General features: G+C 35.3%; 1 long non-coding RNA gene across 2 annotated transcripts; it reads left to right on the top strand.

Annotated features, from left to right (window-relative positions):
• The first annotated feature begins 6,217 nt into the window (after nucleotides 1-6,217).
• LOC136028729 (uncharacterized) lies at nucleotides 6,218-23,484 on the top strand. Of its 2 annotated transcripts, XR_010617863.1 has the most exons (4): nucleotides 6,233-6,678; nucleotides 8,622-8,769; nucleotides 21,586-21,696; nucleotides 23,259-23,484. It is a non-coding gene; the product is annotated as an uncharacterized LOC136028729 (long non-coding RNA). The 2 variants fall into 2 exon arrangements; XR_010617862.1 differs by lacking the exons at nucleotides 21,586-21,696; nucleotides 23,259-23,484 and having other exon boundaries at nucleotides 6,218-6,678; nucleotides 8,622-8,881.
• Nucleotides 23,485-23,927: the final 443 nt, after the last annotated feature.

Genomic DNA, 23,927 nt, shown 5'->3' with positions numbered 1-23,927 from the left:
CCCAGAGTTCGCACGAAGCTGCCACTCGTTTGGTATGTCCCAAAATTATGTTAGAGATTTTCTAGCTAGTAAAAAAATTTTTTTTCATTACTGTTTCTCTTGGAGTTGATGTCTATGGATTGAGTTGGATATTTAATTGAGCTGGTGAAATCACGTGTTACCCCCTGCTTAGCTTGTCATTTTTGGGGAATATTAAGGTGAGCGACTGCATTTTTTTTATTTTGTTTATATTTTTTGTATGGTATTTTGTTTTCTCCTCTGTTCTTTCCCGGCCATGGAGCCTTATGGGGGAAATTGTCTTAAAGAATTTTCTTTGCGTAATCCCCTCTCAAACAAGAAAAAAAATCCCTCCTGAAAACGTCTGTATACTTCCCAATAACCAATGCTATGTGTAAACAATGGACTAAGTTCATAACTGCAGCCGTTCCCCCGGGGACTGTGGGGGATTAAGTCATCCTCAAAGACATTGTTATTAGATTTTCGACTATGTAGAACAAAATGGCTATCTCAAAATTTTGACCAAAAGACTTTGGGAAAAAATGAGCGTGGGAGGGGGCCTAGTTACATTTCATTTTTGATCATTTATTAAGGGCACTAGAACTTTTAATTTCTGTTAGAATGAGCCCTCTCATGATATTCTAGGACCACTGGATCGATATGATCCCCCCTGGGAAAAACAAACAAATATTATTGCCAAAAAACAAACAAAAATTATTGCTTCGCAGCGTCTGTAGCTTATATTTATAACACTAGCTCAAAGAGGCCGATTCCTGGTATTTCCTTATGTGCAAAGGATTTCGAAAAACAAGCGTTTTACTGAAAATCTACAGTCACATGGAACAAAACGGGATGTCGTTTTAGGAGCAAAAAAGTTCTCAAATCGCCAGCAAAAAAAAAAGGCTATTTAATAGGCTCTCAATAATCCTTCAACAGCAATAATATTGACAACTTCCAGTATCAACTTAAAGTCTAAACAACTAAGTAAAAAAAAGACCTTTTACTTTTGTAACTGAAAGTCATTAAGCAAAAATTAAAAATGACAGAATGAACTTATAAGGCACGGTCTTGTCAGCCAAATTATCAAAAGCTAGCAATAAACACTTTTAGAAATACAATTTAGTGTTATTCAAAATCAAGAACTAATAAACCATAGCATAAACTCCAGATCCCCTATTACTACTGCCTTTAGTATGGAGAATTCCAAGCTATAATGGAAATTTTGAAGTTAGTAAACTGAGCTTAATAAATTTGAGAAAATATATACTAATTTTTCTTACATGAGTAAAAAAGACGAAACTTGAATTTTGAGCAATATCTACTGATAAAACCATGATGCTATTTTTGGGTTGAGTTGAAAAACTGTGCCCACCTGAGACTCTACGCGGGGACGGGCCTTTTAGTTTTAAATCACCATATCACATGCAAGGACAGGCGACTTTTCAGTCATGTGTCAATCCTAAAATTCGGTAAACCACCTGAGGCTCTAGGCTGGCGGACCTATTAGGCTTAGGTCGCCTGTTTGCCTGCGAGTTCAGGCGACTTGTCAGTCATCTGTCGCCTTTTCCAATATGCAATACTTAGTCTTGAGTCAACCTAAGAATCTTGGTCGCCCCGGTCCGATTCTGCTAGACTTTCCCAATAGGCAAAACTCAAATGTTTGAAAATATTTCAGTCCCTCCTTTCGCCTACAAGACCAGTGGATATTTTCCGTCATGAATCAACTCTAAAACCTCTGTCACACCCCATTGCAATTCCAGTAGGCTTTCCTAGTAGGCAAAGGAATCATTTGTTGGTCTCTAATCACCTTCAAATGGCTCTTAGAACTGAAAGACTATTTGAATTACCCTAACTCCATGCCTATCTACCTTAGTTCTACCCTTATATATATATATATATATATATATATATATATATATATATATATATATATATATATATATACTAGCTGTTGGGGTGGCGCTTCGCGCCACCCCAACACCTAGTTGGTGGGGGCGCTTCGCGCCCCCCCCAAGCCCCCCCGCGCGCGTAAGTCGTTACGCGCCATAATAGTTACGCGCCATTGTAGTTGTGTCCCTATGTCCCACCTGTGAATATAGATATATATATATATATATGGTTTTAACTACGTAAAACTTGCGAATATACAACATTCTTTGCTGTCCCATTGTCTTTGCATATAAATAGATTGTCAGGTTATCCCCCTGTTTCCCCCGGTATCCCCGTTGTAGTTGTGTCCCTGTGTCCCGGTCGTCATTTATATTCCCTGTGTCCCGGGTCCCGGTCATCATTTGTATCCCGGTGTCCCGGTCTGTATATACATTCGTTTTTTAGTTTTGTTTTTCTCCTTTATTTTTTTCCTTTTTTTTTCTTTTTTAGCTTATTTAGATTTTTAGATTTTTTAGTTTTTTTTATTAGTTTTTAGTTTTTATTTCTTTTTAGTTTTTTTGTCCCGGTCGTCATTTATATCCCCCTGTTTCCCCCGGTGTCCCCGTTGTAGTTGTGTCCCTGTGTCCCGGTCGTTATTTATATTCCCTGTGTCCCGGTCGTCATTTGTATCCCGGTGTACCGGTCTGTATATACATTCGTTTTTTAGTTTTGTTTTTCTCCTTTATTTTTTTCCTTTTTTTTTCTTTTTTAGTTTATTTAGATTTTTAGATTTTTTAGTTTTTTTATTAGTTTTTAGTTTTTTTTTCTTTTTAGTTTTTTTGTAGTTTTTACCTTCTTTTTAGTTTTGTTAATTTTTTTTTTTACTTGTGTCCTGGTCGTCATTTATACTCCCTGTGTCCCGGTGCTTTGTTGATTGCTAATCGAACATTCCTTTTGTCCTGGTCGCTTTCTCTTTGAGTGTCGTCATTTATTTTTTTCTTTTTTAGTTCTTTTAGTTTTTACCTTTTTTAGTTTTTTTTTAGTTTTTAGTTTTTTTAGTTTTTTACCTTTTTTTAGTTTTTTTAGTTTTTTAGCTTTTTTATTTTTTTTATTAGTTTTTAGTTTTTTTGTAGTTTTTGCCTTTTTTTTTAGTTTTTTGTCCTGGTCGCTTTCTCTTTGAGTGTCGTCATTTATTAGTTTTTTCCTTTTTTTTTTTAGTTTTTTATTGGTTTTTACCTTTATTTTAGCTTATTTTTCAGTTTTTTCCTTTTTTTTAGTTTTTTTTTATTTTTTATTTTTTTTAGTTTTTTACCTTTTTTTAGTTTTTTTAGTTTTTTTAGTTTTTTAGCTTTTTTACTTTTTTTATTAGTTTTTAGTTTTTTTTTGTAGTTTTTGCCTTTTTTTAGTTTTTTCAGTTTTTTTTTTAGTTTTTTATTGGTTTTTACCTTTATAGTTTTTTTAGTTTTTTAGCTTTTTTATTTTTTTTATTAGTTTTTAGTTTTTTTTTTTGTAGTTTTTGCCTTTTTTTAGTTTTTTCAGTTTTGACGTCACCTAATCCAGTTTTTTCAGGTGACGTCACCTGACACATCCATCCACACATCCATCCACACATCCATCCACAGACAACTTATTTTTATATATATAGATATATATATATATATATATATATATATATATATGCAAAAATATTTCGAAATATTCATGCAATTCCCAGTGTTTGCATTTTAGTTTGTTTTCTTTTTCTTCTTAATTTTTCAGACGTCATATGCAAACCCTCGACACAAAAATACATACAACTTATTTATATATATATATATATATATATATATATATATATATATATATATATATATATATATATATATATATATATATATATATATATATATATATATATATAGAAAATATAATCTGGCGTAACAGACATAGTGTAACAGACATAACACACAAACAACTTATTTTTATATATATATAGAAGATTGTTTAAATTCACTTTATTCTATTCTCAGCAGACATTTCGTATAGAATACTGATGGAAACATAAATGTCCGCAAAGTAGCGCTAGCGTTTGGCGAATTGCGATTATTTTCAGTCATAAATCTTAGCACATATGTCAGTTCTTTTTTATGGAGCTGGATAAGAGAAATATATAGAAAAGCAAAAATAGCGAGAAGTCAGCATGGTATTGTACCTAGAGGCAGTTAAATATTTATGCATTATTTTGTGAATCCAAAACACAAGGAATAGGATGTTCTTAGTGATTATTAGGCAATTCAATGACAAATAAGACAATCGGAGTTTCAATTAAGTGCTGGAAATAAAGACTGAATTAATTAAATGATTATTGGAGCGGATCCCCCTTTAGCAAATTCCATGACCAAACTACAACCGATTTGGCCCATCTATACTGCGAATATCATTATAAAAAGTATTAAGTCTTATTTTATTTTTCAATAGTTTCTATTTCATTTCGTTTTCTTTTTTAAGCATAGAACATTTTTCAATTTTGCAATTAACTAGGCTAATGGCAAAATTTCAATCGCAGTAGGCTATATTTGGAAATATATTAATGTGGAAAATATTGTGAAATTTAATGAAGTGCTATTTTTTCGTTTTCTTTATGTTAAAAATGAGCTTGGATTAATTAAAAAAAATTATCTGCTCAAAATAAAGAACAAACTTGACACTTAGAACGAGCAACACTTTTAAATTTAGTTAATAAACTGTATTTTTTCCGAATTTATGGGGAGGAAATTCCTCCCCCCTCTTCAACGAAACCATTTGTTCTCCGCATCTAATATCACGTATGTTTTCCATTTTGATTTTTTTTTTTATGTATGACGTCACTTAATCTCAGTTATCCAGGATTAGGAGGTGTAAATTATTTGACGAATAGCCAAAGAAGGTGAAGGGATGACAGCCCCTCCCAAACACTTTTTTTTTCTCCGTTGGCTTTAAGTTGTTCTTTACTTTTATGCGAAAAAAGAACTTTTTTTATGTAATATAAAAACAAAAGCTTTCAGAAAACATCCAGCTTTAAACTTCATAAAATTTGATTGTATTCTTACTACAACGTTTTCAAACGATTTTCTTGTTTCTGAGGTAGAGGTAATTCTTTAGTTAGTCCTAACCAAACTTTTGTAAAATAATGACGTTAAAACGTCATTATTAAAACGTCATAAACCAAACGTATTTTGGTTTGATTTTTACTTTTCTCCTTATTATTGCAATATTATTATTTAATCGCAAACTGCAAAAATATTTATGGTGTCTGAGAAATAGATTTAATCTTTTAATTAAATCCTGAAAAATGCCTGAAAACTGTAAAATTAGTTGTTTTCCATTTGCTTTTTCAAACTCCGAAAACTCTTCTACAGAAGCCGAGATAGCAGCTGAATCAAAATGGACGACTTAAAAGCAATCTACGATAAGAAAATACTTCCAGTGGAAAGGAAGTATTTTTTCCACCAAAGGTCTCCAACCTTTGACAAAAAGGTGAAGATAGTGATGATTGATTGTCACAAGAAAATAAAAGAAGAATTTATCGTTTCCCTTCTTGGAGAAGATTATAGGACCAGTCAAGATTTCAATGTGGTCATATATGATGAGAATACATTGGATAATCTCACATTAGGGGATCCAGTAATTACAGAATCAGACATAATTTTAATTTTTCTGCCATTTCAGAAACTGGACACTCCGAGCTTCGAAATTTTTCGAATTTTTAATGATTATTCTAAAAAAATTAAAATAATCATTGATATAGAAGGAAGGGATCTCAAAAAATCCCAACTGGAAAATGTTTGTATTCAAGTTACGTGGAAATTTGGAAAAATTTTCAAACATCAACCTACAATTTTCTGCTATGAGGAATCTAAGCCAAAATCTGAGCCAAGATTTGAACTAGAGGAAACTAGAATAAGAAAACTCCTGTTTTCGCTGTCAATGAATGCCAATAAAAGAAAAATAACTGAGATTGGGAAACGTGCAAGGGTTGCCAAGACCCACGCGTTTCTCATACATGAGCTTGGGAAAAAGTTTGATGGCAGTGACTCTGAGAAAAAACGACAGATCAAACATATAGACTGGTTCTATAAAAAAGTTGCCCGAAAATACAAAATTGACGCAGATGACTTTCCTGATAAAATGTTGATGCAGGAAAAGCTTAGGAATCTTGACTTTGCCGGATTCCCGCGGTTAGATAAAGATCTAATCTCAAAATTAGATTTAGCCTTGTCCAAAGATCTTCCTGAGTTGATGAGAGAGTTTGAGGAGAGTAATTTGTGAAAAAGCTGAGTTTCGAAGTTTGCCATAGAATAGAAAGTAAATCTGAGAACGTTATTTGGTAAGTGTCATGATGGATCTAAGATAGTCCTAGGTTGCATATATGTTGCTCCACAGAATAGTAGTTATATGAAAGAAGATACGTGGACTTTGATTTCAAATGAGTTGAAATATTTACGGGGAAAACATAGTGAAGAGTATTTTATTTAGATGGGTGATTTAAATGCTTATACGTCAGAAGAACCAGAAATTGCCCTTGTTTCTCTTTAAGAAAATGATTTGACGTCACTGTGGATTCCAGAAAGCTACAAAATTCCAATAAGGAGCCAAGATTTGAAAAGAAAAGTTAACCAATGGGGAAGGAAGTCGTTGGATATTTGCGGAGAATTTGGTCTAGTGATTTGAAATGGAAGGTCTGGAAATGATGCGGGACGCTGTGAGTTTACTTGCATTTCCAGAATGAATTTTAGTGTTATTGATTATGTTCTAGTGGACAGTAGATTCGCACCTGAATCCCTAAGCCTTGAGGTAGTACATTTTGCTGGTTCTTACCATTTTCCATTAATTTTCTATTTTCAGTCGACAAATATTAGTAAAAATTAGCGGAAAGGAGGAAAACTATAGCATCAGACATTTGGAACAGGAACAAGTAGCACTGACTTGGTAAAATCAAGAATACTATGGGAGTTGGTGGAGAAAGATGTGACCCGAATAAAGGATTATTTTTGCTCGGAGCCGATGGTACAACAGTTGAATGCCCTAGTATGTGAGATTGAGGAAAATACGGGAAATGTAAATGAAGTTTCTTCAAAATTTGCTTAGCCAATACGGAGTCCTTTACTTGAAAAGATGCAAAAAAAGGGGAAACAAAAAAGTACATTTTTCGACAATGAATGTGAACGGAAAAAGATGAAATAAATCCCATACTAGAATATGTTAAAATATCCAAAAAGGAAACTGAGAAACTGGAGTTGCTCCGACATTATAAAAGCAAAAGAAAAGAATATGAACTAATGATAAAAATGAAAAAACTAGAGTTTCGATGGCGGGAACAAAATGAACTTGCGCATTTCAATAAGACAAATGATTCCCGGGAATTCTGGAAAAGAGTTTCATCAAAAAAGATAACTGCTCTCAAATGTATTCCGCAGGAGGAATACATCATAACAGATTATCACGTATAAGACTTTTAGCACTTCTTATACAACAAAGTCAAAATGACATGGTTTTTCATTTTAGACTTGGTCTAGTAGAGCATGTATTATAATATACATGATTCATTGACATATTATTTATAATTTTTTCAAACTGATTTGTTTATGGATTCGTCAATTTATATTAATGGATAGCATTGATATCAACAGGTAAAAGCCGAAATAAAGGTTATATGCAGCGCAATAGCGATGTCTGAGTAAAGAAACGGGATAAGTCAAAGTATTATTGTAGGCTGTGAAACATTATATTGTGACATAATCCCTACATTTAAAAAGCAACCGTATTTTAAATTTTAAAGTATTCGACATATAGAGTCTAAATGTATATATACTTTTAACTACGTAAAACTTGCGAATATACAACATTCTTTGCTGTCCCATTGTCTGTCCATATAAATAGATTGTCAGGTTTACCAACTCTTGAACATGCAACATATTAATTGTCCATGGGAAATCAATCTGTATTCAGATCTATACCGCATTTTTCTAACGATTGCCCTTGAGCTTTGTTGATGGTGATTGCTAATCGAACATTCCCTGTGTCCCCGTCGTCATTTATATATCCCCCTTTGCCCCCGGCATCCCCGTTGTAGTTGTGTTCCTGTGTCCTGGTCGTCATTTATATTCCCTGTGTCTGGTCGTAATTTGTGTCCCGGTATCCCAGTCTGTAATTTATGTTTGAGTGTCCCAGTCGTCATTTATATTCCCTCTGTCCCGGTGTCCCGGTCGTCATTTGTGTCCCGGTCTGTAATTTCTCATTCAGTGTCCCGGTCGTCATTTGTGTCCCGGTCTGTAGTGTCATCTTATAATGACTTCATATATAAAGCCTTATATACTTATAATGACGTCAAATGCAAACCTCTAAACAAACAAACATGCATATATACAACTTATTTATATATATATATATAAATATAGTTTCTTTTTTAGTTTTTTCTTTTCTTAGTTTTTTTCTTTTTTTAGTTTTTCTTTTTTTTTTAGTTTCTTCTTTTTTATTGATTTGTTTTCTTCAATTTGTCAACTTTCATTCTAACATTGACACTTGGAAAAATCTTTACGTGCCAAGCATGCTAAAGCTCATTTGCTAATTTTGGGTGTCTGTTTTAAGATTTTCCAATTACTTTAATCTATTGTCAAAATATATTAAAATATTTGTGCAATTCCCAGTTTTTAGTTTTTTAGCTTTTTTTAGTTATTTTCTTTTTAGTTGTTTACCTTTTTAATTTTTTTTATTTTTTTTACGTTTTTTCTTTCAAGGTGATGCAAGTTTGTGCGAGAATTACCTACCAATCAGCTTAGGAAACTGTCTTGGAAAAATTTTGGACATAATCTTAAACAGAAGGCCGGAAGTATGGCTGGATGAGAGGCAAATTCTGATGGAAGAGCAAGCTGGTTTCTGTAAAGGGTACTCATCATCTGATCGAATGTTTGTTCTAAATGCATTGATTAGTAAATATTGTAATGAAACGGAAAGTTGTACGTGGCTTTTCTTGATTTAAGTAGAGCATTTGACAATATTGACTGTATAATTCTGTTTAGAACGCTTTTAGGAACAGGAATTCCACCACCCTTTTTAAGGGTTCTTCTTTCGATGTATTGTTTGACCAGCAATGTGATAAAGATAGCAGGAAGCGGTATATCTCGAGTTATTTTTTATTGTAAATGGTGTAAAACAAGGTGGTACCCTATCACCGAAAGTTTCTGCTATTTTTATAAATGATCTTGCCGAATACCTTGAAAAAAGGTAGATGCTAGTTGTAAGTCTTGGAAATAAAGTATTATCATTACTATTATTTGCCAATGATATTGGCTTCTTCGCCTGATCCAGTTCGGAGCTACAAACTCTGTTAGATTTGACAGCTGAATATTTGGAGGAAAAGAAACTGGAAATTAACACAAAAAAGACAGAGGTGATGATTTTTTGCCGTAGACAATCAGCAGGAAATAAAGATGAAGAAAGTTTTAATTTGAATGGTGAAGATGTGAAGGTTGTGTCTCAGGCAATATATTTAGGATTCCATCTAACATCGGACAGAAAATGGAGCCATCATATTTCGAAGATGGCGAATCGAGGAAAAGCAGCAATTGCAACGCTGTTCAAGAACAGTAATTTGAAGGGAATAGGTGACTTTAAGATACACAAAAACGTGTCAAACTCAAAAATAAGGCCAATCCTGCATTATGGAGGAGAAGTGTGGGGCCTAGAAGAGGCAAATTCATTAGAAGCTCAACAGTTACAATATTATAAACGAATGCTAGGTCTACAAGCCACAACCCACACACTTTTCATCAAGGGATATTTGGGACTTTTCTCCATGAAAAAACATAGACAGATCCAATTAATTAAGTTCTGGCTGAAAATACTGCCATGTCCCTCCCCAAGACTTATCAGAGCAGCGTATGATGAATTACTTATCCTGGGGTAAAAATGTTCATGGTCCTTCCATGTCAGAAAACTCCTGGACAGCAATAACCCAATCTAGCCAATAGCCAACAGGTGCGAGCAAACTGTCTCCCTCAACACCTAGTCTGTGGGGGCGCTTCACACACACCCCAGCCCCCCGCGCACGTAAGTTGTTACACGCCATTGTAGTTGTGTCCCTGTGTACCACCTATGAATATACATAGATTTATATATGTGTTTTGAACTACGTAAAACTTGCGAATATTCAACTTTCTTGGCTTTTCCATTGTCTGTGCATATACAAAGCCTTATGTACTTATAATGCCGTCATATGCAAACGCTCTCTTTAAAAACAAACAAACATGCATACACACGACTCGTTTTTATATAGATAGATAGGTAGATAGATACAATACAAATTAACTGCGTAAAACTTGCGAATATACAACATTCTTCGCTGTCCAATTGTCGCTGCATATAAATAGATTGTCGGGTTTACCGAACCTCGAACATGTAATGTACAATTGTCCATGGGAAAAACAATCAGTATTAAGATCTATACCACATTTTTCTAATCATTGACCTTGAGCTTTGTAGATGGTGATTGCCAATGCTAATCGAATTAGGAATTACAATCTTTTAAATTGAAAAGGCAGATCCGTTGGAATCATGGGAATGCGAGGAATAAGAACAGCCTCACCCTCAAAAGGCCCTGTCAAGATTGTGACCTCTATTACGATTTCCATTGGTTTTTTTTTACGGCGAGTCGCGTGCCATTGCAAAGCTTTGGTGGGTTGATATTTCTTAACAGTATTATTGGTACGCCTATTTTTAGTTGTAGCACGTGTGGTGGAAACCCTGAAAGATCCACGGAATTTAAAAATTCAGATGGATTATTAACCGCCTCATTTGGTTCCAAAACTGTGTCGACTGACTTGTAAAGGACTGCCTGGTCTCGAATCTTGGTTAAAACAATATTGTTGATTTCGTGGACGTCTATATTCTTGGGTGCAAGAATCGCTCTTTCACTTAGCCATTTATTATTTTTATAATTGTTTAGAATATTCGGAAATACTTTTTCAATCAATTCATTTTTGGACGTCACTAAATTACAGAATTCAGCAGGTAGATTGCCTTTACGGAGTTGCAGTATTCAACGTTTATGTGTGCATTAAATGTTTTTGATAATGATGGGGAATATGGAATAACCCACTGGTTATCTACTTCGATGGTGGTGCCGTTACGCTTCTTTATTATTGCTGTTTTACCGCCATCTTCAGTAGATCTTCTTCTATATTGTGGGTAACCATCATTGCCAGTAATTGTGTTGGGTACTAAAAGTCGAGGATACTGCTTTGTGCACCTTCCTTTGGCCATGCATGGTGAATTTTCGTTCAATGCACCGCAAGGTCCATGCATCATATTTTTTACAATAATATCATATAACCCCTTATCGACATTTTCATCAGGTATTTCAGCGGAAATCACATCATCAATTTCGTTAGACGTAATTTTATTATGTAGCCAGATTAGTATATGTGCGTGTGGCAAACCTCGTTTTTGCCATTCCATTGAGTACATCCAGCATCGCACTGACCCAAACACTTCAAGTTTTATTATGTAGTTTATCAGTGATTTCAACTTTTGCCGGAAGACACGGGCCGTAATGTCATGACTATGAACCACCGATTGTCCTTGAAGTAAAAGCTGCTGTATCTCGTCCCAAGATTGATTACATGTAAATGTAATAAATAAATCTGGACGACCATAGAGACGAACATACGCAATAGCATCTTGAGCATATTCATGCATATGACGGGGACTGCCAGCATATGACGAAGGTAAAATCGTTAATTTTTCAACGTTTGTGGTATTACTGTCATTTACAACTGCATCTCGCAAATGAATGTATTGTTCAGAGCGGAGCTTGGTCTGATTCAGGCGGATATATAATATATATTTATATATATATAGATTTCATTAAATATACCTGCATCGTAGTTGGTTTCACGAAAGAATCTAACTTGACTAATTGAGTATGTTCTGAATAATACACAAGTACGTCTAAATATTACAAATGATATTCTTAGAGATAAATTTATTAAATTACCATTTGCCATTTTGCCATCAGTAATGATATAACCTAGTTTCTGATGCAAACAATCCGATTACCTTTCTCGGTAGTGCAGTTGTTAGCCCGGGTCTAGGCACCAATTTGCAAAAAATAGCCCGGCACCAATTTGCAAAAAAAATAGGGTGAGCAAATTCTTTTGGCTAATATCCAATACAGGAACCTTAAAAGTTTTGGGGAGGTTTTTTTTTAACGAAAGTACTGAAAACAGGTACTTTTGGAAATCGACGTCACTTCCTTTGTTCTGATCGAAACCCCTGGACCTGGCTAGCCACAGAGGGATCGAGAAAATACTGTAGAACAAAAGTAAAAGGCAGGGATTCCGAAAGATAGTTTCACCTTAATACCCTTAGCGGTTCCTGAGATATTGCAGAGGGACCATTTTTATAACCTGTATGTGCATATTGTCTTTTGATTTAGTTCAGCATTACCCTTAGGGTTCCTTGAAACTTGTGAATTGATACTCTTAGTAGTTGAATTTTATACCTTTAGCCGTTTCTGAATTATTCTAAATAAGCCCAAGGGACAATCTTGATGCTCCAAGTATCTCCGAGAAGAGAAGGATATGTTGGGGGAACTTCCCTTGGAAGAATTTGTCATAGGCGAAGAAAATTTTCACGAAGGGAGCGCAGGATTTTCTAGCATTATTTAAAAAAAAATGAAATGGGCTTTAATGGGATGAGAGTGATCGCATAACATCACTTTAAACTAACCAAAGGCCTTTTTCATTGACGCAAAGTTACTGGAAGGAAAAGTGGTCAAAGCGCCACTTTAGTCAAAGCGCCAGTGACAGTCAGCAAAAACCACTCTTTGTAGATTTAAAATCACAATCTACGATCCTTCTACTCCTCTACCCCCTCTTGAATACAGCCTTGGACGGTACTTATAACTTCTATAGAGTCATTCTCTAAGTTTATTAACTATTCTAGCTGGTATGTCATTAAACAGAAATTACAAAAAAAGATTACAAAATGTAATGAAGATGCCCAGATTGAGTCAAGATCTAAATTCAAATTTGTTTATAAAAGATTATATGAAATGAATAAAGAAATGCATACCTCCAAAGGAGCAGCAACTTTAGCAGACTCTATCCAAGGTCCCAGCATGAATTGTTGGTTAGTATTCAAGATGGTATCCATGTCATAAAGGATTTTTAGAAGAGTTTTAGATGATGTCCTGCAAATTTACTCAGTAGAGCGGTGGTACCCAAACTTTTTATTTTTGCAGTCTGAATATTTGCTATTCTATTGTGATAAGTGTCCTGAATTATATTTTGAGGTGGACGGTTACCTTTCATATATAAAAACTACCTTACCAAAGCATGAACATTAAAAAAAATTAACTAATGAAATTTAATTAAATCATTTAAATTTTTAATTAATTTTAATTAAATTCAAACATTTCGAATTCAATACAAAAAAATTTTCAAAGAAGAATTTTTTTGAAGAAGTCAAGACAATAAAATCTTGCTAAAATGTGAAAATCTTAGTAGCTATTGAGCAAAACTGTTTTTGATGAGTGCAGACGGCATGCCAAATTGATGAGTATGATGCAATATTTTGGAAAAAAAATTTTTTGCCTTTGGTAAGAAAGAATGGTTTCTGATTTTGGTTCATCTGGAGCTCATATTGTGTGAGCTGAAGTAAAGCTTTAGAGTTTATGGCAGAGAGATGTATCCAGCTAGCTTTTATTTCTTCGAGGCATGTTTCTACTTTTGCCTCTAAATGTCCCTTCAAGCAGGCAAGCAAGCAAGCAGTTGTTTTTGTCAAAAGTTCTCCAAAATCAAAAAGTGCAATTTCACTTGCCTCGTTTTGCCAACTAGCCGAACAAAAACTTTGATATTAAGAAAAAGAATATTTGTCCATGGGTCTAAAGGTATTGCCATCTACAGTTACAAGTCACTTTAGCTGGATTTGCCATTTGTTTTTCTGCGTTTAGTACTTAGGCAGAAGAATTTGGGGAAATATGTGCCCCCTAAACTTGTTAGTTCTCACATGGCACAAAAATTGGAACTTACCATTTGATTGGTCTGCACAAAAATGAGCAAGTTCTGACTCGGTGTAAAAACAAACCAAGTCGTGATTTTGTGCAAAAACAAGCTTGAAGCACAATGTTGGCCCATGAAATACATATCATCCCCTCCTCTGTTCGTTAAATTATCAGCAAAAAGGTGGGAATGTTGCAAATTGTTAGTAGGATAATCCCGCTAGTATTTTCGATCTGTGTTATTGGAAGTCTGATACGGGCCTGTGACTCCTCTTCAGCCCTTCTCCTCCAACCAGTACTTCAGAAGAAAGGTAAGTATGTGGCTCCTGCATGATTCAGAATCAAGCGAGAATTTCAAGTCTGTATAGTTAGAGAAACAAAGTAGGCTACTGGCTTTCCAAACCTCCCTATTCACAGTCGATTTTCTTGCAAACACCCACCAATAAATTTTCAGCAGAAAAGCAGGCAGGTGTATTTTTATCAATCGGTTTGTAGTTCATGGGAACAGTACATAGAGGCAGCGGATCATGAAAATGACAGTTTTCACAAGCTTACTCCCCTTCTCTGATCTTTACATGGAAAAGCCCAGATCTGATTGAAACTTACAGGGCAAGTACTGTGGGTCAAGAGAATTGATGGTCTGGGATATCATTGGTGTTTCAAAAGTCCCCCTGCTCTACAGACTAAAGTATCCAGACTTGAATCTTGGTAAATACATACTAATAGCCAGGAAGACTTTAATATTCAGAAATTTATACTGTCAACTCAGCCTTTTACAGGCCATGGCCTAACACACTTTGAAATGTCATTCTGTGTGGATCCACTATTTATCACAAAAAGTGACTTTTAAGCAAGATTCAATAGCATACTAATCCTTAAGGGTCAGCAAGGGATTACATGCATATTCTGATTGACATACTTTTTATTTGCTTTGGCTACATTTAAAGATATGAAGATTCGTCATCATACAGGTGATATTGCAATGATTATACATTAAAGATATTGAAAGGCAGGGATGTAGTTCTGAAATTATTAGAAAAGAGGCTATGTGACTACAGTTTGCTGATAGATGTATAATCAAACTGTTTTTGTAATCAAATATATTGTAAACAAATACTGTAATACACGTTGTGCTCTGAGGAAAAGTACAGTAGCAAATACTGTTTTGGGGCAAAATTAAAAACAGCAATAACTTGTGTAAAAAGTGCATTTAAAAAACAATACCATTGACTGGGTGCCAGAAAATTTAGAATAATAATAGTTTTAAGCAAAAGCAGCATATTTTAATACTAGTTTAGACAAGGGTGTCATCATTTTTTTTAAGAAATAATTTGTCTAGGGAGATACCAACTTCAGTTTTGAGAAGTTGACGACTACAGGGTTTAATTGGTGGCAAATTAGAAGCAAAAATAACAAATAAAGTGTTGCTCCTGCATTACTTTTGTGAGCAAAGACAAACAAAGGTTGCTGTAACCCCTCATTTTGTCCCAGCTATAAAAATTTAGTTCTTTCTATTTTCGTAATATTACTCTGAGTGTATACTAGTGTAATAATAACCACTATTTAAATTTGTTTTACAAAGGAGCTGATTTCCATATTTTATACATGCAATGCATAGTCTAGCGAAAGTTCTAACTGATTATCAATATCTTTAACTGAAAAGGAATATGCAAAAAGGTGAGTATAGCAAAATAAAAAAAAGAAGCTAAAAAAACAAAACAAAAACTTATCTTCTTTACACGGAATTTCTGACTTACTGCCTCTCAATTTAAAAATAAATAAAAAGAAAAAACTGCAGAACTTTCGAGAAAGATTGAACAAATACAAATATGATCAAATTGTATCAGCTTCTCATCTGAAATCAAAGTGAATAATTAAGTCAAACTCAAGAGCACTACATATAAGAATATGGCCACTATCAAGGAGGCACACTCGTGCCTCTATAAAGAGGCGACACACGACAATGTTAAGCGATCTTCGGTTCCAGTGGTCGCAGACGGATGGGGAGGGATGCATTTCGTAGCCCGAGCTCCAACTAAGAAACCTGCAAAATTTCATCCCCCTCCAACTTTTTCTTCATGGGGAAAATCTGGCCGAAAGTTTCGACCTGTCAACCCAAGCCCCCCTTTAACGTTGTCCGATCGGGCTGAAATTCACAAGTTAAGGTCCCCTAGGGCCCAGGAGCTTATCCGCGAAATTTCAGCTTGATCCGATAACTCCTTCCCTGTTTTCCAGAAACCACGCATAGCCACTTAAAATTCATTTACTTTTTTTTCGCCACGCCTACAGGTCACATCCGACATCGGATCTGGGTGTACGAAGACTCATTCGATGCGGAATTCTCCGAGTAAGTGCCCATGAAAGTTTCGTAGGAAAATCTTAACCCCCCGAAAGTTTCGACCCTCCAACCCCCCCACCCCTTTTAACGTTGTCCGATCGGGCTGAAATTCACAAGTTAAGGTCCCCTACGGCCAAGGAGCTTATCCGCGAAATTTCAGCTCGATCCGATAACTCCTTCCCTGTTTTCCAGAAACCACCCATTAGGTATTTAATTAACGGATTTCTCTCCATAAGAGCCCATGTTAATTTGAAATTTTTAAAAGCTATTGAGAAGTTATATTTACACACATGCAAGTTATTAGCTCAGTTGGTAGAGCGTGAGACTTTTAATCCTCGGGCCAAGGGTTTAAGTCCCTTACGGGCGGTTTTTTTTTTCACAACATCAAAAAAATTTTGATAACACCTGGACAGCTTATCATTTGAGAGATAACAGAATATTAGCTTCTTATGAGCAAAAGAAACATTTCGGTCATTCTATCTATTTTTTTTTCTATTTTATACAATGATCTAAAAGCGGGGGGGGGCGGCAGCCACCCAAGTTCCTCTCCTAATTCCTGTACGAGGAGTACAGGAATTATTAAATTACATCCACCATGGATTGTAGAAAAACGTACAGAAATAATATGAAAAAAACTTCGTTTTCTTAAAGAGTTAAAGAGGCTGCGTCCCAAAGTCGAACCTTAAAACGTACAGGAATTAGAAGAGGCAGTTGGGGGGCTGCCGCCCCCCAAACCCCCAGCTTTTAAAGACTCTTTTGTACAGGTTTTTTTTTTGGGGGGGGGGGACTTCATTGTTACTAATTACTAGTTTCGGCGCAATGGTTCTCCTGTCCTCTTGTGTTTAACATTTTTCGAAGTTATTCCATTATTCATTCATTTCAATTTTTTGTTAATTAAAAGAGGGCCTTTCCGAAGCCAAGAGCTGGGGGTTAGCAAAAAAACAAAAAACCTGTACAAAAGAGTCTTTAAAAGCTGGGGGTTTGGGGGGCGGCAGCCCCCCAACTGCCTCTTCTAATTCCTGTACGTTTTAAGGTTCGACTTTGGGACGCAGCCTCTTTAACTCTTTAAGAAAACGAAGTTTTTTTCATATTATACAAGAATAAGAAGAATATACATATACATACATACATATATATATATATATATATATATATATATATATATATACTACTACTACTACTACTAATAACTCACTGCAGCACCAAGCCGCCTGAGGCCAACACAGCTACGCACGCTCCTCCTCCAACCTAATCTATTTAAAGCCTCCCTCTTTACACCCTCCCAGGAAGTTCCCATTTCCTTTAAATCCTTATTTATGACATCCTCCCAACCCAGACAAGGACGACCTGCTTTCCGTGTAGCCCCAGACGGTTGGCCAAAAAGGACAATCTTTGGTAATCTGTCATCCTTCATCCGTAGAACGTGGCCTAGCCATCTCAACCTTTCTTTCATTATAGCCCCAGAAAGCGGGATTGAACCACACTTTTCGTACAACCTACTGTTTGAAATACGGTCAGTCAGCCGGGTACCCAGAACAATCCGTAGGCAATTTCTCTGGAAAACATCTAGTAAATTTTCATCTGCTTTTCGGAGTGTCCATGCTTCAGAGCCATATTTGACCACTGTCATCACTGTAGCTTCCAATATTCTAATCTTGGTTTGTAGGCTTATCTTTCTATTTTTCCAAACTTTTTTTAACTGTGAAAAAACACCCTGAGCTTTAGCTATTCTACTTTTAACATCTTCACTGCTCCCACCATCTTTACTAATAATACTACCAAGGTAACTGAAGCTCCCAACCTGATCAATTTTTTCGTTACCTAAGGTCACCTGTTCATCTTCACTTATTCCTAACCTTAGTGACTTAGTCTTCTTAACATTAATTTTCAAGCCTATTTTAGCACCCTGAACTCGTAAAACCTCTAAAAATTCATTCATTTTGCTCACACTTTCATCTAATATGCTTAAATCATCAGCATAATCTAAGTCCAGGAGCGTTCTTCCTCCCCATTTGATTCCATGGTCTCCAAGTGCCTTTCCTGTGCTCCTTAAGACGAAGTCCATCAAAATGATCCATATAAAGGGGGATAGAACACAACCCTGCTTAACTCCTGATTTAATACAAAACCAGTTGCTAACCTCATTTCCTACCTTAACCGCAGCAGTATTATTCTCGTACATAGCGCAAATCACTTTAATGTATTTTTCTGGTATACCATATAACGATAAGACCTTTGTTAACGCTGTTCTATCAACAGAATCGAAAGCTTGCTCATAATCGATAAAACTAAGGACCAAAGGTGTTTGACAACGAAGGGACTTCTCAATTATTAACCTAAGAGTGAAAACATGGTCGACACATCCTCTACCTTTTCTAAAACCGCATTGTTCTTCCCTTAAAACTTTGTCTACAGCATGTCTCAGTCTAAAAAGTATCATATTACTCAGTAATTTGCTACCTACAGAGACCAGACTAATGCCTCGATAATTCCGACATTCACTCTTGTCACCTTTCTTATACAGTGGTTTAATTAAGGTTTTCCTAAAATCATTGGGTACTTCCCCTTTTTCAAAAATCATGTTCATAATCTTCAGTAGCTTATTCCTAACCTCAGAGCCACCATATTTAAGGAACTCATTAATCATACTATCAGCACCTGGGGCCTTATTATTTTTTAATCCTTCTAGTACTGTCGCTAATTCTTCCTCACTAAACAAATCTTCCTTCACATCCAAGGTATCACAAACTTTTTCATTTTCATCTATATCTTTTCCTGCAACTGTATCTCGGTTTAGCACATTCTCAAAATGTTCCACCCATCTTTCTTTAACTTTTTCCTTATCACTAATTGTGACCCCATTTCTATCTTTAACTGGGACTAGTCCGGATCGGCTACTCCCTTTCAATTTATTAACATGCCAGTATAATATTTTACTATTATGCCGTCTAGCGGCATCTTCCAGATCCTCAGCAATTTTATCCATCGCCTCCATTTCACATCTCCTTAGTTCATATTTTAATGCTTTCTCCACTTTCTTTACATTCCTTTTGTTTTCATACGACCTATCGCTCAGATAATTCTTATACAAACCCCTTCTACTCTCTATTAAACCTAAAGCTTTTTCACTAATATTCCTAGTTGCTGTCTTAGCACTCTTCCCTAGGACACCATCAGCAACTTCACAAATTGTTTTTCTGAAATTATTCCATCCATCTTCCACATTGTCAAATTTTAAACCCTCAAGTTTAGTACTCAACTGTTCCTGGAATTTTTTTCTCAAATCTTCATCCTGAAGTCTACCAACATCATAACTTCCCGGGAGGGAGTTACTCTTCCGAAATTTCAGCTTTAAATTAACCTTAGACACTACTAGATGGTGATCTTTACTTTTAACATCAATAACGGCACTCCTATACACCCTAGTATCTTGTATTGATCCTGCTAGTCTTCTGTTTACAATAACATAATCAATAAGGTTTGCTGTCTTACCATCACGTGAATACCATGTCAACTTATGGGCCATTTTGTGACCAAACACCGTATTGGTTATAACTAGGTTGTTATACCTACAAAATTGCAAAAGCCTATAGCCATTACTGTTTTCTTTTCCTACACCAAAATTACCTAGGCTAGGATACCATCCATCCCTATTTCTACCAACCTGGGCATTAAAATCTCCTAGCAAAAACACCATATTTCTACCTGGTACCCTGTCTATTTGCTCCTGTAACTGTAAGTAAAATTCATCTGAGTCACTAGTATCTCCATCAGTTGGTTCAATGGGGGCATATACTACTATAACTGATACCCTAAACTTTTTAGTCATAAAATGAGCAATTAGTATTCTATTATTAATACCTTCCCAGCCTAAACAAGACTTAGCAGCTTCCTTATTCATCATGAGCCCTACTCCCTGTCTATGTACCCCATCCTTCCTTCCTGAGTAAACAAATTCTATGTCACCTAATTTCATGCTTCCTACCCCTGGGATATGAGTTTCTGAAACTCCTAATAAATCCAGTTCAAACCGTCTGAATTCGTCAGTCAAAATGTCGATGCGATAGTCATTTTTTAACGTCGTAACATTCCAAGTTCCAATTTTCATGTTCTTTAAATCTTTGAAATTATTTTGGCCTCAAGAAAAGCAGTGATCCCGGATACCAGTGCAGGATGGGGACCAACATATCTTCTCAAGTCTACACCGAAGCGCTTAAGCCGGCTTAGAACCGGACAGCAAGAAGTCCCTGGGACCTCCAGTAAGTTGGAGGCTTTGTGCAATCCTGGGCCCATCTTGGTCACAACATGGTTTTCAGCACTTGGCGATGCTCTTCTATCAACAAGAGTCGAAATCCTGCACAGACAGTCCCAAAAAAAAATTATCGCCTTTAATGCTTTTGTCACCTCTTCCCCCCCCCCAAAAAAAAAATCCTCTTTCCTTAGAACTGGATGTGTTGACAACCGTCACGTATTTATAGATTATGTAGAGTCAAAATTGTGGAATATCAGAAAATCTCTTCCCTAGTTTTTAGTCTTCAGCACTAGCTTACTGACATAACTATTAACACTTTGGTGCAAAGAAATGGTCATATATAATTTTATGCCCGTGCTGGGCGAACCCACAGCTCTCCTTCCGATTTTCTTGCCTATTTGAGCAAGAAATGTTTGCAATTTCATTTACCTGTGCTTGACTATCTTGGTTAATGCATATCTCCCGTGAAAATGTCATACCATTACCTCAACAAATGTTTACTTGAAGTCTCGGCCGAAGCTTCAAAGGCTACTTGCTTTTCAGTGGTGACCTCAGTACTGATGCTTAACGTCTCATCATGATCGAAAATGTTTTGAAAAACAACTTACTTATTGACTGTTTTACGTCTGAGGAAGTCAATTCTTCACCAATTTATGGTTGGTCATGGACTAGTTGGAAAAGGGTACTGCGCGTCATGCAAGGCTCATCATAAAAAGCTCTTTATAGCTCTAGAAATGTCACTTTTACTCATAATACATATTTTGAGCATACATATAGGAATCCTTAGAATGTTTTGCCTTAGAAACCCTATGCATCATATAAAAGTCCAAACGATTCAGAAACTATAGCTTGATTCATGTGTCAGAAATAGGATCATAGGTTATGTCAATTAGATCCAGAAAGCTAGCCAAAGTTTTTTGCCAATCTTTATTGCTAAAGCAGCAATAAGGAATGGGCAATGAAAAAAGTAAAATGTAGCCTGTATGAAAATAATTTTCACTATACATTTTATTATGGTTATTAATTTTGGTTATTTTTATATTAACAGTTGCTAAATATAAATATTATATTTATTATTTATAACTTGACTGTTATGCATTTTTATTATAGTTCTTTCTTGGATGGTGTCTAACTTAGATGTTGCTATCGTTAACTCCAGTTCATATTTTTTCAAGAATCCATTTCATGTGTGTTGCATCGAAGGCACCCTCTCTTCATTATGTAAGACTTTTCTTTTTGGTTTTGTGTTTGTATCCCTTGTCTGTAGAGATGGATTTTTGAATTTTTAATTTTATATAATTGGGTTGAGAAATGTTTGTAGCAAGTAATTTCAATTCTCCTGTATATAAAATAAAAATCCCCTTTGTTTAATTTTCTTCTTGCTTATAGACATATCTCTTTATCTCATAAAGATTCATTGCAGTGACAAATTGTCATAATGCTTTTGCCTTTGACAACTCTGCATCTAAAAGTTTAATTTCAATATTAAGAGACATTCTTTACAAATATGAACAAGAGCTGTTTGTGTGTGTGTGTGTGTCTGTCTGTCTGTGTGTGTGTGTGTGTGTGTCTGTGTTTGCGAGCGTGTCTGAATATCAATGAGATTCAGAGGTTGTGCAAGATTAATTGCTATTTAATAGGCAGTTTTAAAGTTAGTATAATGTATCTGCAATTTTCAAAATAAACACAAAAAATGCTAAATAAAATGGGTGGTCAAAAGAGCTTTGGATTACCAAGCTGTAACCCTATTTCAATAATAAAGCCCAAGCTGGCTTTGCGGTCACACCTAGAAGGTTTCAGAGATCTCCAAAAGTCAAAGAGGCTGTTTAAAGAGTTTATATTCATTCTTTCAGCGTATTCTCCCCCCCCCCTCCTGAAAATTTCTCTCCTGGAAACTTCCACTGCCTGGGAATTCCACCTCCCCCAGGCCAATCCCCACCTATATTATTCCTGAATAATTACAAAAACTATTTATTGCTGTAAAAGTAAATTTATCAATGCTTGTAAATTGGTTGTAAGTTTCCCGCTTTTTTTGTCATCTGCTTGAGAATTCAAAAATTTGACTGTAAGTAAAATTTGAATAAGATATGACTGTTTAGCCAACATTTTCTATGAAGAGTAGTTTTATTGCACAAGTTCTTAATATTCAATTAATATTGGCGGATGTTCAAATAAATCAAAATTATATATGAACATGAAGATTTTCAAAAAGGCGACAATCACATCTCAAGACTGGTTTACATTATTAAGTATAAATATTAATTTGAAGCGTATTTTCTTTTCAGTTAAGCGCAAATTGTGTTCTGGTCTTGAGAAGGCACGGGGATTATCAGCCCTATTCATGTTAATTTTTATTCATTTTGAGTTTGACTCAGCTATTCATTCAATGCAAAAAAAAAACAGGTTTTTGTAACTGCAAGTAAGGTGCAACATTAAAACGATCAGAAATTATTGCTCAATTATTATTAGTGTTCAAATTTTTTATTTTTTTAAGTAAAACTAAGCTAAGTTAAAAAAGGTTGAAACGCAAGTAATTAAGCAAAGCAGTCCAAAACCATAAGGGTAGAAGTAGGTTCACTACGGTCAGTTTTGGCCCAATATTTGTTGCCTTTGAATGCTTCTGCTTCATCTACCTCCTTGGTAGTTAGATTAATTTAAGTATTCATTATTCTTTTATTCTTCATCGTTTATTCTTTTTATTTGTCTATTCTTTATAGACGTTAGTTATTCTTTTTTTGAACTCTTCACTTCAAGATTATCATTTTTTTTCTGTTCTTTTTCAGGTCTATTAACTGTTATTCTGTGATTTGAGTTATAGATGGTGCTTAAATACAATCACAGGACAACAGTATAGACTACTTTGGATTCAAATTCAATCGCAATACCCCTACAGATGCCAGTAGCAGTACCATTTATCAGTCTTATTTATTATTAGTATCAGTATCACACCCAGTATCAGTACCATTTTTGTTTTTAATCATGAATAAAATTAAATCTGTTGCATTGTGGGAGTCTTCTCTTCTAAACTAGAGCCATTCAATAGAAAAACTACAAATAAAGCCTTACCATCACATAGGGTGTGCCATTGCTACCGAAAGCACCGCCCAACCTTCTCCCTCGGAATGTCTACGCGTGCCAGCTTACATCTTGGTTTTGTGGGATAAAAACCAACTACAGATCAAATTAGAAACTGTAGAATCGCCCAACGATAAAACTGCACATTCAAGCCATACCTGGTTATAGAGGGAGGCCTGGCCACAGCTGTAATGAAAGTATTGAAAAGCTTAATTTAATGATGCTCCTTGTAACGAGGATTCACATTTTTTAGAATATTTAAGGCTAAAAACAATTTGTTGAGGACATTTCTAGCCTCTTTGAGTTACTGAATTTAAGATGCACCAATGTATTAACTGAGTTTGAACTTCGTTCATGATCATCTCCCCTAAAGTTCT

Source organism: Artemia franciscana, chromosome 7 (assembly GCF_032884065.1).
Source record: "Artemia franciscana chromosome 7, ASM3288406v1, whole genome shotgun sequence".
NCBI classification, from domain to species: domain Eukaryota; kingdom Metazoa; phylum Arthropoda; class Branchiopoda; order Anostraca; family Artemiidae; genus Artemia; species Artemia franciscana.
The sequence above is the reverse complement of the archived record's forward strand: the minus strand, read 5'-3'. Positions and strand labels throughout refer to the sequence as shown.